This window comes from Diabrotica undecimpunctata, chromosome 7 (genome assembly GCF_040954645.1).
Source record: "Diabrotica undecimpunctata isolate CICGRU chromosome 7, icDiaUnde3, whole genome shotgun sequence".
Taxonomy (NCBI): Eukaryota; Metazoa; Arthropoda; class Insecta; order Coleoptera; family Chrysomelidae; genus Diabrotica; species Diabrotica undecimpunctata.
This window is the reverse complement of record NC_092809.1, coordinates 130,957,852-130,978,931: the sequence shown is the minus strand read 5'-3', so window position 1 is coordinate 130,978,931 and position 21,080 is coordinate 130,957,852. Positions and strand designations below refer to the sequence as shown.

The window sequence follows — 21,080 nt, the reverse complement described above, 5'->3', positions numbered from 1 at the left end:
AGTAGGAACAAGATAATAAATTAGTAAAGACATTATAAATTAAAGACATAACAATTAATAAATTCACAACAATATTTTGTGGTCTTTTTGTAATTAGCATGTACTTCGTTTTTTTAGCGTTTATAGTAATTCCCATCTCAGCACTATTCATACTTAAGGTTTCGATAAGATATTGTAGATCTTTTATACTCGTTGCTATGATCACAGTGTCGTCTGCATATCGTAAGTTGTTAATTAATTTTCCGTTAACGGTAACTCCCGCTTTGATATTATTGAGCGTGTTGTGGAAAATTTCTTCAGAATATAAGTTAAACAAAACTGGCGATAAAACACATCCCTGTCTAACTCCTCTACAGATCTTCATCTCTTCTGAGTGTTGCCATCAATTTGAACTATGACACTGTGGTTCCAATATAATGCTTACACTATATTTATGATTTTACTGTCAATGCGCTTGTTCATAAGTATTGATATTAGTTTTTTATGTCTTACTTTATCGAAAGCTTTTTCGTAGTCAACAAAGCACAAGTGTAGATCAACGTTTACATCCCGACATCGCTGAATCAATATGTTGATGGCAAATAGTCCTTCTCCAGTACCCATTCCATTTCGGAACCCGAACTGAGTCTCGCTAATATCCTCCTCTAGCCTTTCGTATATTCTCTTATGTTTTACCTTCAGCAGTACTTTTAAAGTATGACTTATGAAGCTCAGTCTTCGATAATCAGAGCACTCTTTTGCTGCTTGTTTTTTAGGGATGGTTATAAATGCTGATTCAGCCACTCTTGTGGTATTATTCCCGTATCGTACACCGTGTTGAATAAATCTGCCAATACTTCCAAGTTATCCTCTTCCACTAGTTTTAACAGCTCTACTGGTATTTCATCTAATCCAGCTGCCTTATTGTTTTTAGAGTTTTTGATAGCATATTTGATTTCATCTATGTGATCTTCTGTCTCTCTAAAGGATTTAATTCTTGTATTTTCTTCATTTCACCTCTTTCATCTTATCTTGGAAAAGTTCTGTAACGTACTCCTCCCATCGTCTTAATTTCTCTGGTTAATCTATTAATAGTACTCCTTTTTTGTCTTTTATGTATCCTTGCTGTCTATTTCGACCCATTCCAGTCACTTATCTTATTCTTTTTGTGCATATTTCTCATATCATATTTTGTTTCTAGTTTTTCTATCTCTTTACATTGTTTCATCAAATAGAGTTCCTTAGCGGTTTTGATTTTTTCCTTAATTATTCGTTGTATTTCTTTATACTTCTGTAGATTTTTTCGTTTATATTTCCTTCTTTCTTCCATCTGTAATAGTATTGCTTCTGTCATCCACTGTTTTTTAACCTCTGACCTACGTTGTATCAAACTTTCTTGAGCTGGTTTCAGTAATGTGTTTTTTATATTATACCACTTTTCATTTACATCCATAATTTGTTTGTTGTCAGTTAGTGTTTTTTTGCATATTAACATTCACATTATTTTTTAATTCGTTTTTCTTACATTAATTTTTGGTTGTTGTTTTCTGAGTTCAATTCTTTTTAATTTTATTTTCACGTCAGCAACTAACGGATTGTGGTCTGAGTTAACATCTGCTCCAGGATAAGTTTTAACTGAGGTTATAGAGTTTTTATATCTGATATTTACGAGTATAAAGAGAGTATATTGATTCTCTCGTCTGATGTTAATTGCTGTGGTTTTATATATTTTCTACCAACTTTATTTTTAACCCTTCACTCCAAATCTTGTATTTAGCAATTAGATTTTTATCATTGTTTTTAACATATTAATTTATTTGTACATTTTATACCTTTTAGGATAATATTTGTAAGTAAAGGATCAATGCTAAGCCCCACGCTATGTTCATTCTTCTTTTTTGTATGCCTCATCTTTTAAGGACATTGACGATCATCACGGTCCATTTTACTCTGTCTTCAGCAGTTCTGAAGAGTTCTATTGTTGTTTTCCACCACACTGCTTTTAATTTTTCAATCGGGACGTGCGTCGTCTCCCTGGTCCTCTTTTTTCTTCCACCTTCCGTTGTATAACCAATCGATTCAGATCATTAGATCATTAGATATTTTTTATTTCTTAGTGCATGATCAAAGTAGCTCATTTTTTTTTCCTTCATAGAGTTAAATATTTTTTTCTTTTTCCTCTTTTTAAGATTTTCCTGTTTGCTTTGTTGTATCTGTATACATTCTCCAAAGCTTTTTCTTTAATGTAGACTTCGTCTTCAATCCTCTTCTTACTGATAATCATGATTTTTGTTTTGTGATTCCACATTTTCCTTTTTTCGTTAATAGATATAATCCTCTATATGCTTCGTATAGTGAGTGTGTATTGGATCGACTATACAAAATGATTGGATTTAATTTCTATTGGCGATGGAAACATAGATAATAATTATATTTATATCGAATATTAAATAGAATATTTTAATCTATAAGTTATCAGCTTATAATTTTCGACAACAAATTATTTTTAATTAACAGTCTCATTAGCACCAATTAACTAAAATTGCCTGTTTGAATAGATTGACATCTGTTAATAATTTTTAGGCGTAATTAATTATTAATGGATTAGCTATCAAATTTGTTACATGGAATAAAGAAAGTCTCCAAATGCGAGGAAACCTGGAAACGTAACAGGTGAGATGGAACGACTCCATATTAATATTTTAGTTATCCTCGATGCCCAATGGTCTAGAACTGAAAAACAACAACTAAGAACGGAGTGCTATACTTTTTATAAAGGTGAAGCCATAATCAACATCGTCAAAAAGAAAAACTACTTTAGAGATATGTGAGATTGTAATGTTAATGCTAAAGTTAATGCTTTGTTGCATAAAACCGAATTTCTTGTTGTTCTACATCTAATCTAATTTAAATTCAACATAACAAACCAATAAGTCCAAACAAGTATTTTAAACAGTATTTATCTAAAGTAGTTGATGGAGCACTCAAAAAAAAATAATCTACAAAACGAATATAATTTCTTTTATCTATCCATAAATATCTGATCTCGCCGCCACTGTGCGGTGTACTAATAACAAAAAAGTAAAAAATCCCACCGGTAATCCCATTGAGAGCTAAAACCACAATACGATTTAATTCTCCTCTCATAAAAAGCTATTATTTACTTAAGACCCGGTGTTTACTTAATGTCTCAACAAAACCACACCGTGATAGGCACGAATTTCTTTGTAAAATGACTCAAAAGCTCAATGTAAACATTCACGATGAATTACATTACAACAAATAAAGTGTTTGCTATTACGAGGTGTGGATTGAAAGTTATTTGATAGAGATTATTGCTTTTGAAAGGTGAAAGATTGTTTTCGCGAGCTGTATCATAATCCTTGCATGTGTTATATAATATACTTTAGATTTTTTGTTACAATATAAAGACAATGTCTAGCTGTTTAAATCAAAATCTATCGTGATGGGAATATTAATTAGTTAAAGAAACTTAAAACTGATGGTTTTAATACAATTTAAGTAATTGTTAGTGTCAAGATCTCTCTCTCTCTCTCTCTCTCTCTCTCTCTCTCTCTCTCTTTCTCTCTCTCCATTTCCATGGTTCTTTGTGTCACTTGAAGTATTATTGTTATTTCCTCCGTTAGTACTGAAGTTTGGGCTTCGCATGTAAGTATCAGGATAAGCATTGATTAAAAAATCCAAGATATATACAGCTTTTTTGGATTGTCAATACACGAGCTGGGAGCAGTCCATTTTAATCTTCTTCTATCTGTTTATTTTGTTTTATATCTTTTATTCGCGTTTATAAGTTGTCCGAGAGAAATATATTTTTCCACATCCTCTACTTGTTCTTCCCTATATATATATATATATATATATATATATATATATATATATATATATATATATATATATATATATATTTATGGATATTCTCTGAACATCTCCTTGATCTTATTCACATTCATTTTCAGTCCAATATAAGATCTACAAAATTAAAATATGCGACGTGAACCTACTACAACAAATATTTCTTTACAGTCGAGGATAAAGGTGATTATACAAAGTGACAATAATACAAAAGATCAGAATATTACAAAGGAAATATAGCATTGACCATCGCAGACCGTGAATAAATTATCCGGATTCAAGTAGCCAGATTCTGGTGAAAGTGTGAAAACACATTTATTACAAAGATTTTATTCATAGATGATCATAATCCAATACAGAATTTTGGATATTTATTGATCTTGAAGAAATTCATAGAAACTCACAGTTTTCCCACAATGACTTTCTTACTTTTATTAACAAGTCACTACAACTTTGCTCTGTAATGTAAACAAAGTTGTTTTTTGCTTACTGAAGTCTCAAGGATGGGTCGTTACTGTTATTTTCTACCATAGTTTTCCCTGGTCATCTAGGATTTTATGTGTTTAAAAACTCATCAAACTTAGAACCCATGCATTCGTTTTTTTTTCGTCTTTTATGCAAAGGGACGGTTGAGTAAACTTTTATTACTACAACTAAGGATTTTAACCTCGTTATGTTAAAATCCAGAAGTTAGCAGTGGTTATAGCACTAATTTGATTTGAAACGAGTCCACACAATGCGTTCCAGAAGAAGTTTTGTATAATTTCCTTCATCTTTGTCGGTGTAAACACGTTCGATTTATTAACGTGAGAAAACTACTCTTAAGGAACTGAATCTGTATCAATTTATGCCATAAAACATAAAAGTGACGTTGTAAACCACAATGACTTGCCTTTATTGGTATAAAATAAGAGACCATTTGCGATAATTAGACATAAAACCCAAAACGAATTGCTTTTTTGAAAATATTATCGTCGATACATAACAGTCCGACGTAAATAATGACCATCGTTTAGCAGAAGTCCAACGATTTTACGACCGCATTTTATGGTTATTTAAACTTAATTTATTAGTTGTTGGCCAAGACGCAGGATCGGATCTACACCACTTTCATCAATCTTACTCACTATGTTTTTGGTCATTTGGATTACACATTTTTGCTACTAATTTCACAACTCCTTTAGTCGTATTTCGATCCTCAATGATCGTTTACTATCCTCATTTTTTCCATGCAGTTTCTTTTTGGGGGGATTTCACTGCTCAATTAATTTATAATTTATTCGTAGTATACAATACTTTTTATTTATATTTCTTTTATTTATTTTCAGGATACAGGGTGGCCGTTCATAAACTTTTGAAATATATCTAGATATAAGAGAGGGAGATTCGTTTCTCTCTAAGTCTCTTTCTCTCTCCTCTCTCTCTCTCTAACTCGCTCCCACTCTCTATTTCTCTTTATCTCTGGAAATCGTGCCAATTGAGTTATTGAAGATCATTCTTTAACCATTATACGGGGGGTTTGGCAGATCTGCTATATAGAAACTCTCCGCCAACTCTCGAGAGCTGTTTTTTTGGTCCTAGTATGATTATAGTAGATATTTATGGTAGATCAGAGCAGGGGCCATTTCTGTGGCCCTGGTATACCCAGAGGTTTTCGTAACAAATGTAAGTTCGATAGAACTGACTTCGTCTCTCTGCTTGTTCCCTTTACCCCAAGTGCAGTTTCAGAATAGTCACTCATTATTGAGAATTCTTGTAGTCACTTCATTTTTCCTATTTTCTCCATGTCCATTTTATTCCCACCAGTTGGGACGGAATGCTCTCAGGCACTGCGCTGCGCACATACCAAGCCCTACTGGTATAATCTATAATCCTACAGAATTAGCCAGCTCTTTTTCATCCACAGAGTTAGACAGCATCACTTTTACCTGTACCACACATTCCTTGGGCACCGCGGTGTTATACTTGGGAATTGGAGCCGAATAGTGCTCACCGTATGACGAGTCAGTTCTGGTGCAAATGATTTGCTGATTGGTCTGTATGGATGTTTTATATTTTTAACACAGTTCTAAAGAAAACGGTAATATATACTGAATTAGCCAACAGGGGAACTATTTTTAATAAACCAAACATAAATATGGTTTATGCAAATGATCTGGACTCACGACAGGCAAAAGGAACCGCAAAGTACGGCTTATGCAGATGATCTGGACTTACGACAGACAAAAGAAATGTTTACTATCTTCTCTGCTACAAAAAAAATATGGGTCAGTAGGAACTCACTTCAAAACTGCTACTAATGTTAAGTTAAATTAAAACTGAAATAATTTTATTTCCTAATAATAGAAAACAAAATGGTTTAATTTTAAGAAACCCGAAACAAGTAAATTGGTTCATAAATTTAGTTTGAATATCACACAAAGAAAGGACGACGACCAAATAGTGATCGCACAAGACAAGGATGACCTCAGTTTTATGATGAGAAAACTGGAGCAGGAATATACAAAGAATGGGATGGAAATAAACCTAAAGAAAACTGAATACCTAACAACGGAGAATACAGAAATAAAACAGCTGGAAATAGACGAAGGTAAACAAATCAAAGGAACAGACAAGTATAAGTATTTAGGTTTCATAATATCAAACAAAGGAACAACGGAGGAAGATATAAAAAATAGACTAGGACAAACAAGAGACTGCATACGAAAATTGAACCCGGTACTATGGGATAAGAACATCAGCATGAAAACAAAGAAAAAAAATATATAATACCATGACAAGAAGTATCCTCACTTACGGGTGTGAAAATTGGACAATAAATAAGAAAACCAAAAACAAAATAAGAGCAACAGAGATGGAATTCCTAAGGAGAAACTGCAGAGTAACAAGAAGAGATAAATAACATGGAGATTAAGAGTAGAATGGGAATGAACTCCGACATAATAGACTACATCGAACAGAAGAGGTTAACCTGGTACGGACATGTCAGAAGAGCAGACCAAAATCGGTGGATAAATAGAATAACAGAGTGGAGCCCCATAGGAAGAAGAAAGAGAGGCAGACCCCGAAGATCTTTCAGAGATGAGGTGGACGAAGCAATGAGTAGAAGAAACCTACAGGAAGGGGACTGGCTAAACAGGAAAAATTGGAGAAAACGGTTGAGTGAAGGAATACAGTGAAAACTGTGGAAATCCTTGTATATATATATACAAAGAAAGGACACACTTACAGATAAAATTAGAAACTAAAGCATGGATAGAATGACACCATTTCTGACATAATTTCAAACAAATTAAACCAAATAGATTAATAATTTTTAACTAAATTTATTATATTATTTGTTACATTATTATTAATTTATTTATTATTATTATATTATGGGCACTACACAGATTACTTCTATACAACTAAAAACCTTTTACAAATAACTCAATTCAACACCACAAAACACGTAACAAAACAGCACTTAAAGACAATCTTAAACTCTAATGGTGATGTGCAAATTTCATAAAACATAAAAGCTTTATTTGATATGTACTTATCCTTGAATCTTTTATTTGTCTTTTATTTATCTTTTTATGTAAACGCCGTACGAATGGAAAAGTGCATCGACTGTAATAATAATATTTTTGATGAGATTGTCCTCAACGTCTTCCCCACCGACTAGATGGACGGATGATATAAAGCGAATCATCACAAATTGGATGCAAGAAGTTCAAGATAGAAATCGGTCGAAAATTTTACGGGAGACCTAGGTTCAACAGTGAACAAATATAGGCTAGTTAATGATGATTATCTGTTGTTACGCTGCCGAGATCTTTGCAGTTTCTCACCAGCTTTGATTTGGTGGGTGGGTTCTTTATGATCAGAATATGGATATGAATATGCCATCCATGATTTCATTAGTGCAGCGCACCAAAGCAAAAGCTTCAGCCTGGAACATAGTTGTATGTTGACCTGAGCTGTAAAATGTGTTATAATTACATGTTGTCCCAAAGACTTAATCATTGATCAGCATAATCCTCTCCTAGTGTGATCCATCGGTACCAATGATTTCTCTTTGAGGTACCTTTTCTATAGAATCATTTATTTTTGGCTTCAATTTAGATCTCATTTGCTCCAAATATCTGTCTTCTGAATGCTTTTGAGACGTGCAAACAACCAGTAGTGGAGGGGGCTAGATCAGAATAATCCGGTGAGGGCGAAAGCAATTCGAATATTAGCTGTGGTTGGTGGTTTCTTTCTCGAGATTATCCATATCCAAAATACATTGTGTTAATGTTTGTGTATTCAGTGGTTTTAGACGATTCAGACTTGTTGCCCTCCACTCAGTTAATTGCTCATTTAAATTTGGAGCGAACTATGTGATACATCTTGCATCACAGATCGATGCAAAAATTCCTGTTCTGGCTTGTCGAAGTGTCGTGTTTGATAGACCGTGAGTAAGTTCGACAACCACTTTGAACACATTTTCGTTGACAAAAGGTTCATACAAAAAAGTGTTTTTTGTTATATTCAACACTCCTGTTATCTTATGGAATTTCAAGAGATCGTCAGTCAAAACGATTTCGTAGACTTCTTTGATTTCTTCCGGGATAAATACCGAGTTTGAGCCACCACATCTGTGTATATATGGCTCTGTACTACCGCGTTTAAAGTCAGCTTACCATATCTTAACAGTTACTTCAGATGGATGGAGATAAGAATACCACATCAAGCTATTGTTTTGATTAAAAATTATGTTTCTCCTCAGTAAGCAATACCGTATCAACTTTCGAAAATTAGATCTATCCATGGTTTTGAAATGAACACAGTAACACCACTTAATCCACTATAATTGGCAAACCAATTGTAAACCAACTTGTAATAACTGTTGTTTGACGTTAGTACTTTCGTACGTTTAATTTTTGATATGCAGTAAATGCTGCTGCAGTCTATATTGCAAGGTAAAGTCAAAGGTAAGCGAGGACCCGGTAGAAGGAGAATATCATGGCTGCGGAATTTAAGAACATGGTTTAAGAAAACCTCAACGGAGCTGTTTCGAGCCGCAGCGAGCAAGGTCATGATTGCCAATATGATTTCCAAATTCCGAAACGGATAGGAACCAGAAGAAGAAGAAATCAGTTGTAAAGTTTACTATTTTTATTGGGAATAAGTCACAATTTTAAGTCTTTAAAATAAGTTTATTTTGACGCTTGGATTTCCACTTCGTAAATCAAAGATTTCCGAAGAGGAAGAAGAATTTCTTCTTGAGTGTCTTTTTCTCACAATTTTTTTTAATTTCTATACAATTCATTCATCTGTCTCCCCACATTCTAGTAATACTACTTTTGCTACGTATCATTGGTTTAATTTTCTGTTAAACATAAATAATATATAATATACTATAACATTATAAAACAATATTTCAAAACATGAACGTTTATATAATGTAATATTTATATAATAATTCATTTTAAATTAAATGTTATTCTAAAAAACAAATGCAATATGCAACAGTGATACTCAGTTTTTAAATAATAATGTGTTCAACGAAATAAAAAGAAGAAATACAATTACTCATTATAAAATAATCGCATCGCAGAATTGTAGATATATGTTGTTTTCATGATCAACTATTCATGTTCAAATTAAAAATTTAAAAATGAACAAAAGACTACATAAATTTCTACAACTTATTACTTTGCTTTGAATAGTTGCTCAGAATAATCTATTTTAAATTAACACTTCTTAATGAATCAAATATTTACTTTTCCGCTGAAAATTTTAATTTTGGATTATGATTATTGTCAGATTTCTGTTGTTTATTTATATTTTATAAAGATATCTATATCCCTGTTTAGACTGTACAGAGATGATTCACTGTCTTTTTCACTCTTCGTTTGTCGTTTAACTCGTTTAACACTGTCGATAGTTTATATCAATTGCAGCATTGTTAAATGGATGATGGTGCCTAAATCGTTTATGTAATCGTATTTGTTGAAATAACAATTTTATTTTAAGAGTTTTATTGAAATGTTTTAGAGGTCTATACTTTTTGGACAATGCTTTTCTTAGTCAATATATTAGTTGTTTAGGATTTACAGGCTAAATGTAGGTGAGTGTTAAAAAGCAACAGGAATACATCCATTACTAATATTAAATGCTGAATCTCAGAAAAAGTTGGATGATCTAAATAATGAACTTACAAACTTACAAATACAAAGTACAAATGATATCATATTTGCAGTGCCTATAGAGCGTTTCACGTTAAGAAAATAACATTGCGGAGATAGGGCCATGTATTTCTTATGGACGATAGAAGCGCAGCGATGCCACGATGAACGAACACAAGCACGATTCAAGGTTGTATATAATTTGTATTTTCGTTTTCACAGACATGAATTATTAAATTAATGTTTTTTAACGTAATTGACCAAAAGTGCCCATTCGAAACAAGAGATGAAAAGTAGGGAAAATGATTTTAATTAAATAAATAGTATTTACAAAAGATAATTTTATCTTATTTTAATTATAGTAACGACAGTTTATTTGTGTTTCGGTAAGAATATCATATACCATGAATCATAGAAATCAGTAGAAAATATTGCTTAGTTAAATCATCCACTTTGCCGGCTATTAAAGGTTTAAAAGCAAATAAACGGACCGCTTGGAATGCATATATATCTAATTACTAATTGCAACTTAAAATAATACGGTGTACGTATGTCAGCGATTTTATGTCGTTCTCTGAGACTACATAATGATAATAAGGCTTTGTGGTTCTTCAGTTGTTATTCTGACTTTACAGTTAAATGTTAATTGAAAATGGAAATTCGAAAAATATATCGACAATCTAGTAAACCGCATGCCTGAGAGTTTTGGCAACACTGATCTCCATAAGCTTAATGTTATTTTCTTAACGTGGAACGCTGTATAGCTCAAAAAACATAAAACAAATAAGAGATCATCAAAAATTATAAACTTATGTAATGTAAATCAATCTGCGGAAAAAAAAAGAGGAGTAAGCTAGGCAGGAAGAAGAGCACACAGTATCTTAAAACAAGTGTCATTGATAATAATTTATTTTACCCGTTTTAACATACATATTCCAAATATGAACTTATGGAAATGATAAAATCGACAATTGGCGATAACTCGACGAGCTATGGGAAGGCAGTTACTAGAAATAAGTTTAACAAACAAAAAAAGGAATACCTGAATCGGTGATACAGCCAAGAGATGTTTTATAGAATGATTTAAATAGAAATTGTCTGGTAACGCTTTGAGTCAAAATAACAATAGGGGGAATTATGCACAAGTAACCTTTCAATTACAAACCTAAAAGAAAGGAAGACCTAAATTGAGGGACTTAGGTCGCTGGTGCATCAAAAAAAAAAAAATAATTTTCTGCGGAAATAATAAATACTAAAATATTTGCGGCGAAAAGAACTGCATGTCAGTGAGTGACTGCGAAAAATAAAATTTATACTAATACATTGGCAAAAACTATAACTATAAATCTGCGGCGAAAAGAATGTTTCTCAAATAAATATCGGCGATAAAAATTATTTTCATCTACGTACTCGCGAAGACTAACTTCTACAATATATAATTACTTTTAGACAACTATTAGCGAAAAAAAATTTTTTTACTACGTGCCCGCGAAAACTATAAATTGTACACAATAATTTCGGAGAAAATAATTAATTTTAGATTGCTATCGGCAAAAAGCACTATTTTCATCTGCATGCCAGCGAAGACTAAAATAATTTCAAAAAAGATACGTACTGAGATGGATTGTAAATACTCAATGCAGGGATAAATGAGAAAAGAAACCTATGACAAATATGATATTTTTGAGAAAAGAACCCTATAAAATCCTGCAGGATCATTAGATAGAACTTCGATTTGACTTATCTAATAGTTATACACACCAACGAGTTAAAAACTGGTTATAAACGTTGAGTTATGGCCATTATATAGTAGATATATAATGTAAAATAAAAAAAAATGGTTGTACACTACAATCTGAAGAAGCCACAGTGTGGTTCTGCGTGAGTGGTAATACATTAACATCCAAAGAAGCCACAGCGTGGTGAAATCTTTGATATTTAAGTAAGTACACCGGAAATTTTTCAAAAATATAGTTGAAATTGTATAGATTTTGTGTAGCAATGGGTTTCCAACAAAGTTAATGTCTTCTCGATTCTACAAGATTATTGTTGCCAACATATCTCCTTTATAAGACATGTATTATACCTCAATCGGTTTGATTTACTAAAAATTGTATAGATGATTCTGATTGTTTTTAATTGTCATTGTTTGTTGCCTTCAGACTTATCTGACAGTCCTCCATTTTCGTGTCTTAAACTCGTTTTCGAAAAAATCTCTATTAAGAAGTGTTAACATTTGAATTTGAAAACTCAGGACTTAATAACTGTTTAATTGTAGGTTTCCAGTTGGAGCTTGAAAGCTACTATCAGCTACTGGAGATTAACGTTTCAAAAACTACAATTCTGTCGATATTTTCCTCAGTAAATACGTTAAAGGTGTGAACGTTTCGTTCAATGTGACTTATCTATAACAAAACAAGTGTTTTATACTAAATAGATCTAGTGATATCTAAAAATATCAAAGTCCAATGTGAGAGATATATTTTTTTGTTCTCGCGAGTGTTACTTTTGTTATGATCATATTTTTCGTGGTGGTGTAAGTGCGCGAGCGCTAAATCCGTCAAAATTGCGATCATAGTGCGGCTGCAGGATAACGCGGATCAGGATGTGGGCAAAGAGGCGACAGAGATCAAAGAGAAGGAAGGACATCAGGAGACTGTAGACACACCTTTGACTTCTCCTTCTGACGAATTACCTATACAGGTTTGTATTAAAATAATTTTAATGCACTGTGAACAAGATTTATAGACTTTATTTTTATGTAAAGTGTTACCGATATCGTGATATCATAACTTCATGAGTTGCTCTGTCTGATGTTCTTTTATTTTTCTCTTATCTTCTGTCATTCTTTCACATTCTGATAATATGGTCGAAGTATCGTATGGGGGATTTGCCTCTACCTCTTTTATCTTTACATTTCCCTGTATAGCAAGCTTCTCGAGACTACTTCTTCGAAAACCGTGACCAAAATATATCGCAATGGTGTCTAGCATACTTTTCTAAAGTCATCTTTTAACTCCCATTTTGGTCTTCCTATTCTAAATTACCGGGTGCAGTTTTCTAATTGCAACTGATTATAAAGCGATAATAGTAAAAAGAAAAGAGGACACGGTCAGCGCCACACGTTAGTGCGAAATTAATAAATATTTACTTTTTAATAACTACCCCAATGGAGCGGGTCCACTCGAGATCGATGGCTTAGTTTAGTTTTTGTCTGTTGTACACCATCAGTGTTGGCGGTAAAAATTTTAGTAAGTTAAGCAATTTATACAATGACGAAAATTGTAACACAACTTCGTTAGACCGCTCCATAGTAAAATTAGCACTCTAATGACAGTACCAGATCCTAACCGCATCGGAAGCTTCAGCTTCCAATCTTCCTTTGAACCGTATTGATTTAGCGACAAACGACGGGACAGCACGCGTCCACTATAAATAGACAGTTTTGCCCAGGGATTGTAAACCACAACTATTGAGGGGGAAAACGGTAGGCCACGTTGCGTTGGTTCTCGTCTTTACATTGTGTCTTTTTCTATTTTTCTTTGCCGATGAAGAATGCTGCTCCACGTTCTGTCAGATCCCGCCTTTACACTACAATGTAGATGAAGAACTTTGGTATATATGTATATTTCTTTCCAACCCCATTTATACATATTCGTAATTGTTTTTTTCGACATTTTAGATTTTTAAGGTTAACTTATGAACTGAACTTTGACTTCAAAAGAAAAAAACTTATTATGCCAGCGAACAATACAACAATATAACTTAGAAATGTGATATACATAACTCAACCCCGATTCTATTATTTTACAAAACGTGTCATGTAATAATAAACTCATGCTTTGTGTGTTTTCAAACCGAACCGACGATCCCTCAAGGGAAATTGGGAAATCGATCGTTCATCATTGCTAATGTAATTAATTAACCCTTAAATATCCCCTTACGGAGATTATAGCCCCACCTTCCCGAGGGATCGTATCAAAAAGTCAAACCTCGATGTTGTGACGGTGCTAGTTGAAATGTTTCGTTGGTAGTTTTATTATTAAATTCCAATTCATTAATAAAGCGACAATTTTCGCTGTGGAATTCGTGATTCGCTTTTGACAGGGGTTCGTTGGTTCGTTCTCGACGGTAGCGTTTAATTAAGAAGCGAATTTAACCACCAAGCTTAAAATTACAGACGCCTTATGCGAGGATTACAATTAGTAATTATTAAATAAGCCGGGAATTAGTTTATTTTCATAATGTAATCGAACTCATTCTGAAATATAGATAGCCAGCCTTTAAGGAAGGTTCCTTAAAAACACAGTGCACTGTGAAACTATCCATAAACGAGGATAGTATTGAAAAAAATGTGCAGACCAATATTATTTCAAATGATATGCAATATTACTATAGAATATATGGAACGAAAAACTAAAACTAGAAGAATCAAAACGAAAAATTGAAAGAACGCTTACAACGCAAATTGTAAGACATTATAAAAGGAAGTGGGGGCAAAGTAAAAAATGGTGACAATTCTTAACTTAGTACGTGGAATGATTGTGGACTGCTGGAAGCTGGAAAATTGGAAGCGGTGGAAAAAGAAATAAAATCGTATTTATAAGTAAAATTACAGGTTTATCAAATACTCACTAAATCGAATTTCATTTTGAATAAACCAAACGAGATTAATTTCTTGATACAGAACAACCAATTTAGAAACAGCGTAATATTAAATAAAGCCATTAAAGACAATGTAAAAGTAGTGACTGCATTATTGTTGTAAGAATGAATGCCAGTCCTGCTAATATGAATATCCTAGAAGTATATTTTCAAATATCCAAAAGCTCAAGATGAACACTAGGGCAACTCATTATCATCATTCTGGTTTTACAACCCTGTGTGGGTTCCCATATTTCTCATGTCTTCATCGATGTTGTCAAGGAACTTTGTTCTAGGTCTTCCTCTTCATCTCTGACCAACGAGTCTATCAAAGGGCGTTTTTCTAGCTGAGTCATTTTGTTTCATCCGCATTATATGCCCTATCCACCTCAAACGTTCTTAATATATTTTACGATATCTGGTTCCTGGTATATTATCGAGTCCAGGTCTCTGAACCATAAGCTAGGACTGACCGTATTTTTATTTTTGTATTTCTCGATATCATTGAGGGTTGAGCCCAAAATAGCATCTGCTGGCCGTGCAAATTCCCCGGTTTATCTCTGCGGTAGTATTATTGTCAGTGTAAAGGAGCGCTCCCAGGTATACAAATTCGTTCACTGTATTGATTACGTCGTTCTATAACAAGTGACTGTGGGTTTTGTGGTTGCGTGCTTATTTTCATGTACTTTTCGTTTCATTTGTGTTTATTTTTAAACCAATTTATGTAGACGATTCTTTTAGTGCTGCATACGGATCTCGCCAGCGTTTTCCGTTCTCAACAATATTGATATCATCAGCATAGGTAAGGATTTGCACTGACTTATTATATATTGAATCGGCGGTTGTGATTTGTGACGTACGGATTACTTTCTCCAGAGCTAGACCAAACAGTATACAGGAGAGAGGGTCTCCCTGGCGCAGCCCGCTATTTGTTTTAAAAGGTTCAGACAGTTCACCCTATATTTGCACTCTACATTCAACTTTTTCAAAAGTTAGTTTTGTTAAATTTCTTAACTGATTTTGTACTTCTAGCTCTTTCATTGCTTTGAACATTTCTCTTCCATTTACATAGTGGTAGGCTACTTTGTAGTCTATAAAAATGTGAGTATATATGCCATATTCCAGTGTTTTTTCTAAAATTTGTCTCAGGGTTGCAATCTAATGAATTGTCGATTTGCCACCTCTGAAACCAGTCTGGTATTTTCCAACTATTCGTTCTGCAACACTACGGCAACTACCAAATAGAAAAGTTACAAATTTTCTGGGAATTTCAATCCCAGATTGGTTTCCTAAAGAAGACCGAGACAGAGTTTCAGCTTAGATGGACTTACGAAGACACCAAAGAGGACAATGCTTCCCACAATTCTGCACAGAGAATAATATATTCATTAATAATACAGGATTTAAGCATCCTCCGGGATTATGTGAATATAAATAGCCGATGGATGTAGTAAAAGACTTCCATACGTATCCAGCAAAAGATTCTACTAGCTACCACCAGTTTGTATCCGCTGAATTCTGGGCAAAACTGAGAAAAATGCAGGAACCTTAAATAACTGTACAAAATGACACATAAAGTGCAATGACAAGTACAAAGTCGCCCAAGAGTCTCTGGATAAAAGCTAAACACATGTTAAATAAGACTGGGAAATACATCAAAAGTGATAAAAAATATAGAAGAAACAGCGTCTTTTACCTACGGTTTTTATCCTGTTATCCAAAACTACGGCATTAATCGAATTGATCATTTAAAAATCAGTTCTTTAAACTTTCCGTAAAATATCATTACGCCATAGTTCAATAAACTTATTACCGCGCTGTTCGAGTAGAGACATAAGAAACCGTCGTTTTTTCCACTTTTACTATTAACTTTTTCATGTATAGAATATTTTTGCTCTAGGCTAAAAAGTAAATAATTTATTTTTGACTTCTTGTACAGTTGCATGTATCTACATAATTACCGCCTCAGCGCTACCTGACTTGTTCAGCAAGTGTTTTTCTAGCGGTATTAATGAATATTGCCTAGTGCGAGTTAGAAACTCTTTTTTCGACACCCACATTAAGTATTTTGCTGAGTAATAGCGCAGTTAAATTTATCGATATAACAAGATTTCTAAATTTAACTACAAGCCGTAAAAAATCCCGTTATAAGTACCGAGCAGAAGGAATGAAACAAACTTTTATTAGATATAAAGTACAATTGGGCATAAATGTTTTAATGGGTGTACACAGGAAATATTTTTACTTTTTACTTGTATTGCTTACTGCTTTAACGATAAGAGATAATTGAGATTGTATGGTCAAATACGGAACAGTGCAATAATACGACCCATACAACTGCATTCAAATTGCGCTGTTCACAAAAATGTGTATTCCGTACATTAGACATTTTTACATGCGAACTCCGGTTTGCTTTTGTTATGTATCGTGTATCCCGAAGGTATGTTCTTTGCAGTATGTTTAGTAAAACTATTAGCAATTTTGTCGGATATTAATACTAAACAAAAGGGAAAGCTAATCTGGATGAAGAAATGTTTGAAGAAAAAATGTAGTTCACGAGACGATTGTAAAAGTTAATCAATAGTGAATCCTACTAATTTTGGTGAATTATTGGCTGTATAACACCGTTTATGTAAAGAAGAAACTATTGGGAAAACAATATTGATAGAGCTTACCATTTACTTTTTCCACTCTGGTCCAAAAATTGAGGTTCATGGCAAGCCAGTAACGGGCAACGTCTAGTAGAGCATAACTGACTAAGCATAGATAGCGGAGGTCCATATTTTGTTGTTTATATATGTTTTCTATGTATATTTCATAGTATATACTATCTTACTACTTGGTAATACAAACAAGTCTATCAAATTTCCAGGATATACTTTAATTTCTTGAGGATTTAATCATGTTTAAGCGTTTTTTTAGTGTTTTCGCCCCATTGTGCGCCAGTTTTCATAAGGTGTAAAGTACTCCAGGTATTCTAGTCGGGACTACTGTATAAGGATCTGGATAGTTTTCTGGCGGGTTAACTTGCACACAACGCGAAAACTTTTTCTGTATTTTAGCCTTAATTGGTTTGGTTTTGCGTTGTAGAATGGGTGGCGTTCATCTAAAATTTAATTAAACTTCTTATACATTCAGCAGCTGTTATATACGTTCTGTGAGTAGTAAGAAGCCTGCCGCAGTGTAATAGAGGTTGAGTGGGGTAGCTTTCAAACATCTGGTCATTACATAGACATAATAAGAATAGACTAGGTAAGGTATGGGCCGCTCTTTGAATAGAGCTGAAACGGCAATATTCACTTTGAGTGGTCTAGCTATCTTTGTTTGTCATACGCGCGTGTTCTACCAAACTAATGTAGGTGGAAGTAATGAAACTCTATAGGCGGGAGGTGTATTTATTATGCTAAAGGTGCTGAAGAGAGATATATAGACCACCCGTCGAGTGCTCCGCGTTTCACTATTTTGCTCACGATGCGATGCCTAGTCTATCTTATTATGTCTATGAGTTCGGTATTATGTCTATGAACCGATCGGTTTCAGACTGGACAGGTGTACGCAGTTGTCCATAGAGTGTCAAGGCATTCTTCTTCTTCCCATGCCGTCCCCATTAACGGAGGTTGGCGACCACAATTCTAAAAGTTTCTCTGTCTTTTGCAACGTGGAATAATTCGTCTACAGTCATGTTTGTCCAGTCTCGAATATTTTGCAGCCATAACTTCCTCTTTCTACCTATTCCCTTTTTGCCATCGACTCTACGCTGCATGATGACCTGCAGAAGACTATATTTATCATTCCTCAGTATGCGTCCAAGGTATGCAGTCTTGCGTACTTTTATTATTCTCAACAATTTTTTGTCTCGACCCATCCTTCTCAGCACTTCCTCAATGGTGACCCTGGCAGTCCATGGAATTCTCAACATTCTCCGGTATATCCAAAGTTCAAAGGCTTCAAGCTTCTTAACTATTTGCGCTTTTAATGTCCATGTTTCTACCCCGTACAATAGTTGCGACCAGACGTAACATTCAACAAACCTCAGTCTCATCGCAATATTTAGATTTTTGCCACAGAACAATTGCTTGAATTTTAAGAACGCTTCCCTTGCCATTTCTATTCGTACCCTGATCTCTTGGTCTGGATTTAATTCTTTGTTGATGTAAGCTCACAGATATTTATATTTTGTCACTATCTCTATTTGCTGTCCACCAATAGTTATTTGTTCATTATTTATTGGACTGCTTGATACTATCATAAATTTGGTCTTATCTGTGTTGATGTCAAGTCCCATTTGAATGTATTCACTTTTTATTGCATCTAGTAAAGTTTGTAGTTCTTCTATACTCTCAGCCATAATTACCGTGTCATCTGCAAATCTCATGGTGTTTATGATTTCTCCACCAATTCTTATTCCCTCTTTTCTTTTCCATAAGGCTTTTCTGAATATGACCTGTGAGTACACGGTGAAAAGCGTCGGAGACAAGACGCATCCTTGCCTAACCCCTCTTACAATCGGTATATCAAGGCATACACCCTAATTAAGTCTAGCCAATTTTCTTAGCAATGTGTTTCTGGTAGCCACTTTTTCTCTTGTATTCTGACAAGGGTGCTTATATATTAAGAAGCTACCCAAAGTTACTCCGAGATAAACAAATAATTAATAAAAAAAAGTGCGAAAAGTTGTAAATAATCAAATATTTATTTATAATCCCAATATTATAATATTTATTATAGTTCATATTTCAATACAGTGAGTAATATTGCTGAACATCGTAATGTAAGTCGCGACCGCGACATGAGTCAATTGTAAACACGTTGAAGTTTGTAATAAGTAGATAAGAACCATCTGTCTTTCTTTTGGGGGAATTGTCAACCCAAACCACAGTTGGCTAGTCAGTAGTGGAAGACCAACACCACAATAGAAAGCGGTTAGTTAGTGTTTTTTATTAGTCTTGGTATAGTTTTCCCTATAGAATTTGGATATATTGTCTGTAGCTTCGAGCTCTCTTTCAATATGAAAATCCTTTATTTGTACCCTATATACAGTTCGTCAGCATAGTATCTTGTGTTCTTTAATATTGGTTGGTAATTTGTGTAAATATTAAACAGAACTAGGGAAAGTATATTTTTTTGGAACAGTCGATTTTTTTATTCCTTCATATGTTATTCTTCCCTTGTAGTATACCGTAGAATTTCCTGCTATGTAGCCGAAACTACGACCTACGAAATGAACATGTTTTTCGAGAAACTTATTTAATTTCATTTAATATAGTCTCCTTTAAGCTTAAATTCCAGCGATTTTCCAAGTTCTTTATGTCGTCCGAATAGGAGTCAGAAAAAATGGTCGTTTGACCACGTCTCAACAGTATTTGGACCTTATGAAACGCAATTGGTCAGACCTTTGGCGTTGATTGGTAACCGTTATCCAACGTGCATCCACTGCTACAACCAGAGATCATAATGAACGCACGGTAGTGGACTGAAGCTGGCAAAAATTGTCCGAAACAACCAAGAGTGGCTCAATGGGTTTGCAAAGGCATAATTTTAATTGACTATCTTGAATTAGGTAAAAATATCAGAGCAAATATGATTGTGCATTATCGGGCAAATTGAAGTAGGAACTCAGTGAGAAACTGTCCCAAAAAAGTGTTCTTTCTCCAAAACGATGCTGCGGCTAACGAGAGCGTTATGACAATGGAAAACATTCATGAGTTGGGATTCGAATTGTTTTCTTATCCACCTTATTCTCCTGATTTGGCTCATAAATAAAAAATTCAGCTCGAAAGAAGAGGTAATTGGCGAAACAAACGCCTATTTTGCAGAACTTCCAAAATCGTATTATTCGGACGGCATAAAGAAATTGAAAATCATTGTATCGGGCTAAAATCAAACTATATCGAATAAAATAAATAAATTTTCTTGAAAAACCGTTTTTCATTTCAAATGAGGTTACTTATCAGACAACCTGATGTTTAATAAAAGCATCATTTGCGTTTTCTTTTGAATACTTCTGTAATTATTATTTATTTGTGTCTCTGACAAAGAACGCACCTTCCATGTTTTGAATTTCATGCATAAACGCATAATTTTGGCCATCCACTAGAAACTCATAAACAGCCTTAGGGTTTTAATTAGTTTTTTTATCACCGTTAATTACCTAGAACATACTTCCGTACGGATAATACGATCTATATGTTTATATGCCTCCATACGTACCTGACTTAACGATAATTGATTAGTGATTAGCTGTAATACACCTTCTACTATGTACATTTATCTAAAGTGGTTTCCACTTATCGAACGAAGCATCTGTCCGTTAATTAGTAGTTGATTAGCGTTGTTGGTTGCCGTTATTGCTGGCGCAGGTGTAAATTGTGGTGTGGTGTGGTGTGAGGTGGTGAATGTGAGTGCATTGAGGTGTGCGTAATGTTCGTA

General features: G+C 33.9%; 1 protein-coding gene and 1 long non-coding RNA gene across 6 annotated transcripts in view; both read left to right on the top strand.

The window, feature by feature from the left end:
* Nucleotides 1–21,080, top strand: part of LOC140445836 (uncharacterized) — a 630,732-nt gene that overhangs the window by 432,018 nt on the left and 177,634 nt on the right. The window lies entirely within an intron of this gene.
* LOC140445837 (uncharacterized) overlaps nucleotides 1–21,080 on the top strand; it is a 102,687-nt gene that overhangs the window by 71,599 nt on the left and 10,008 nt on the right. Inside the window, exon 2 of the long non-coding RNA XR_011951446.1 lies at nucleotides 12,286–12,710. This is a non-coding gene — a long non-coding RNA (uncharacterized lncRNA). The remainder of the gene's footprint in view (nucleotides 1–12,285; nucleotides 12,711–21,080) is intronic.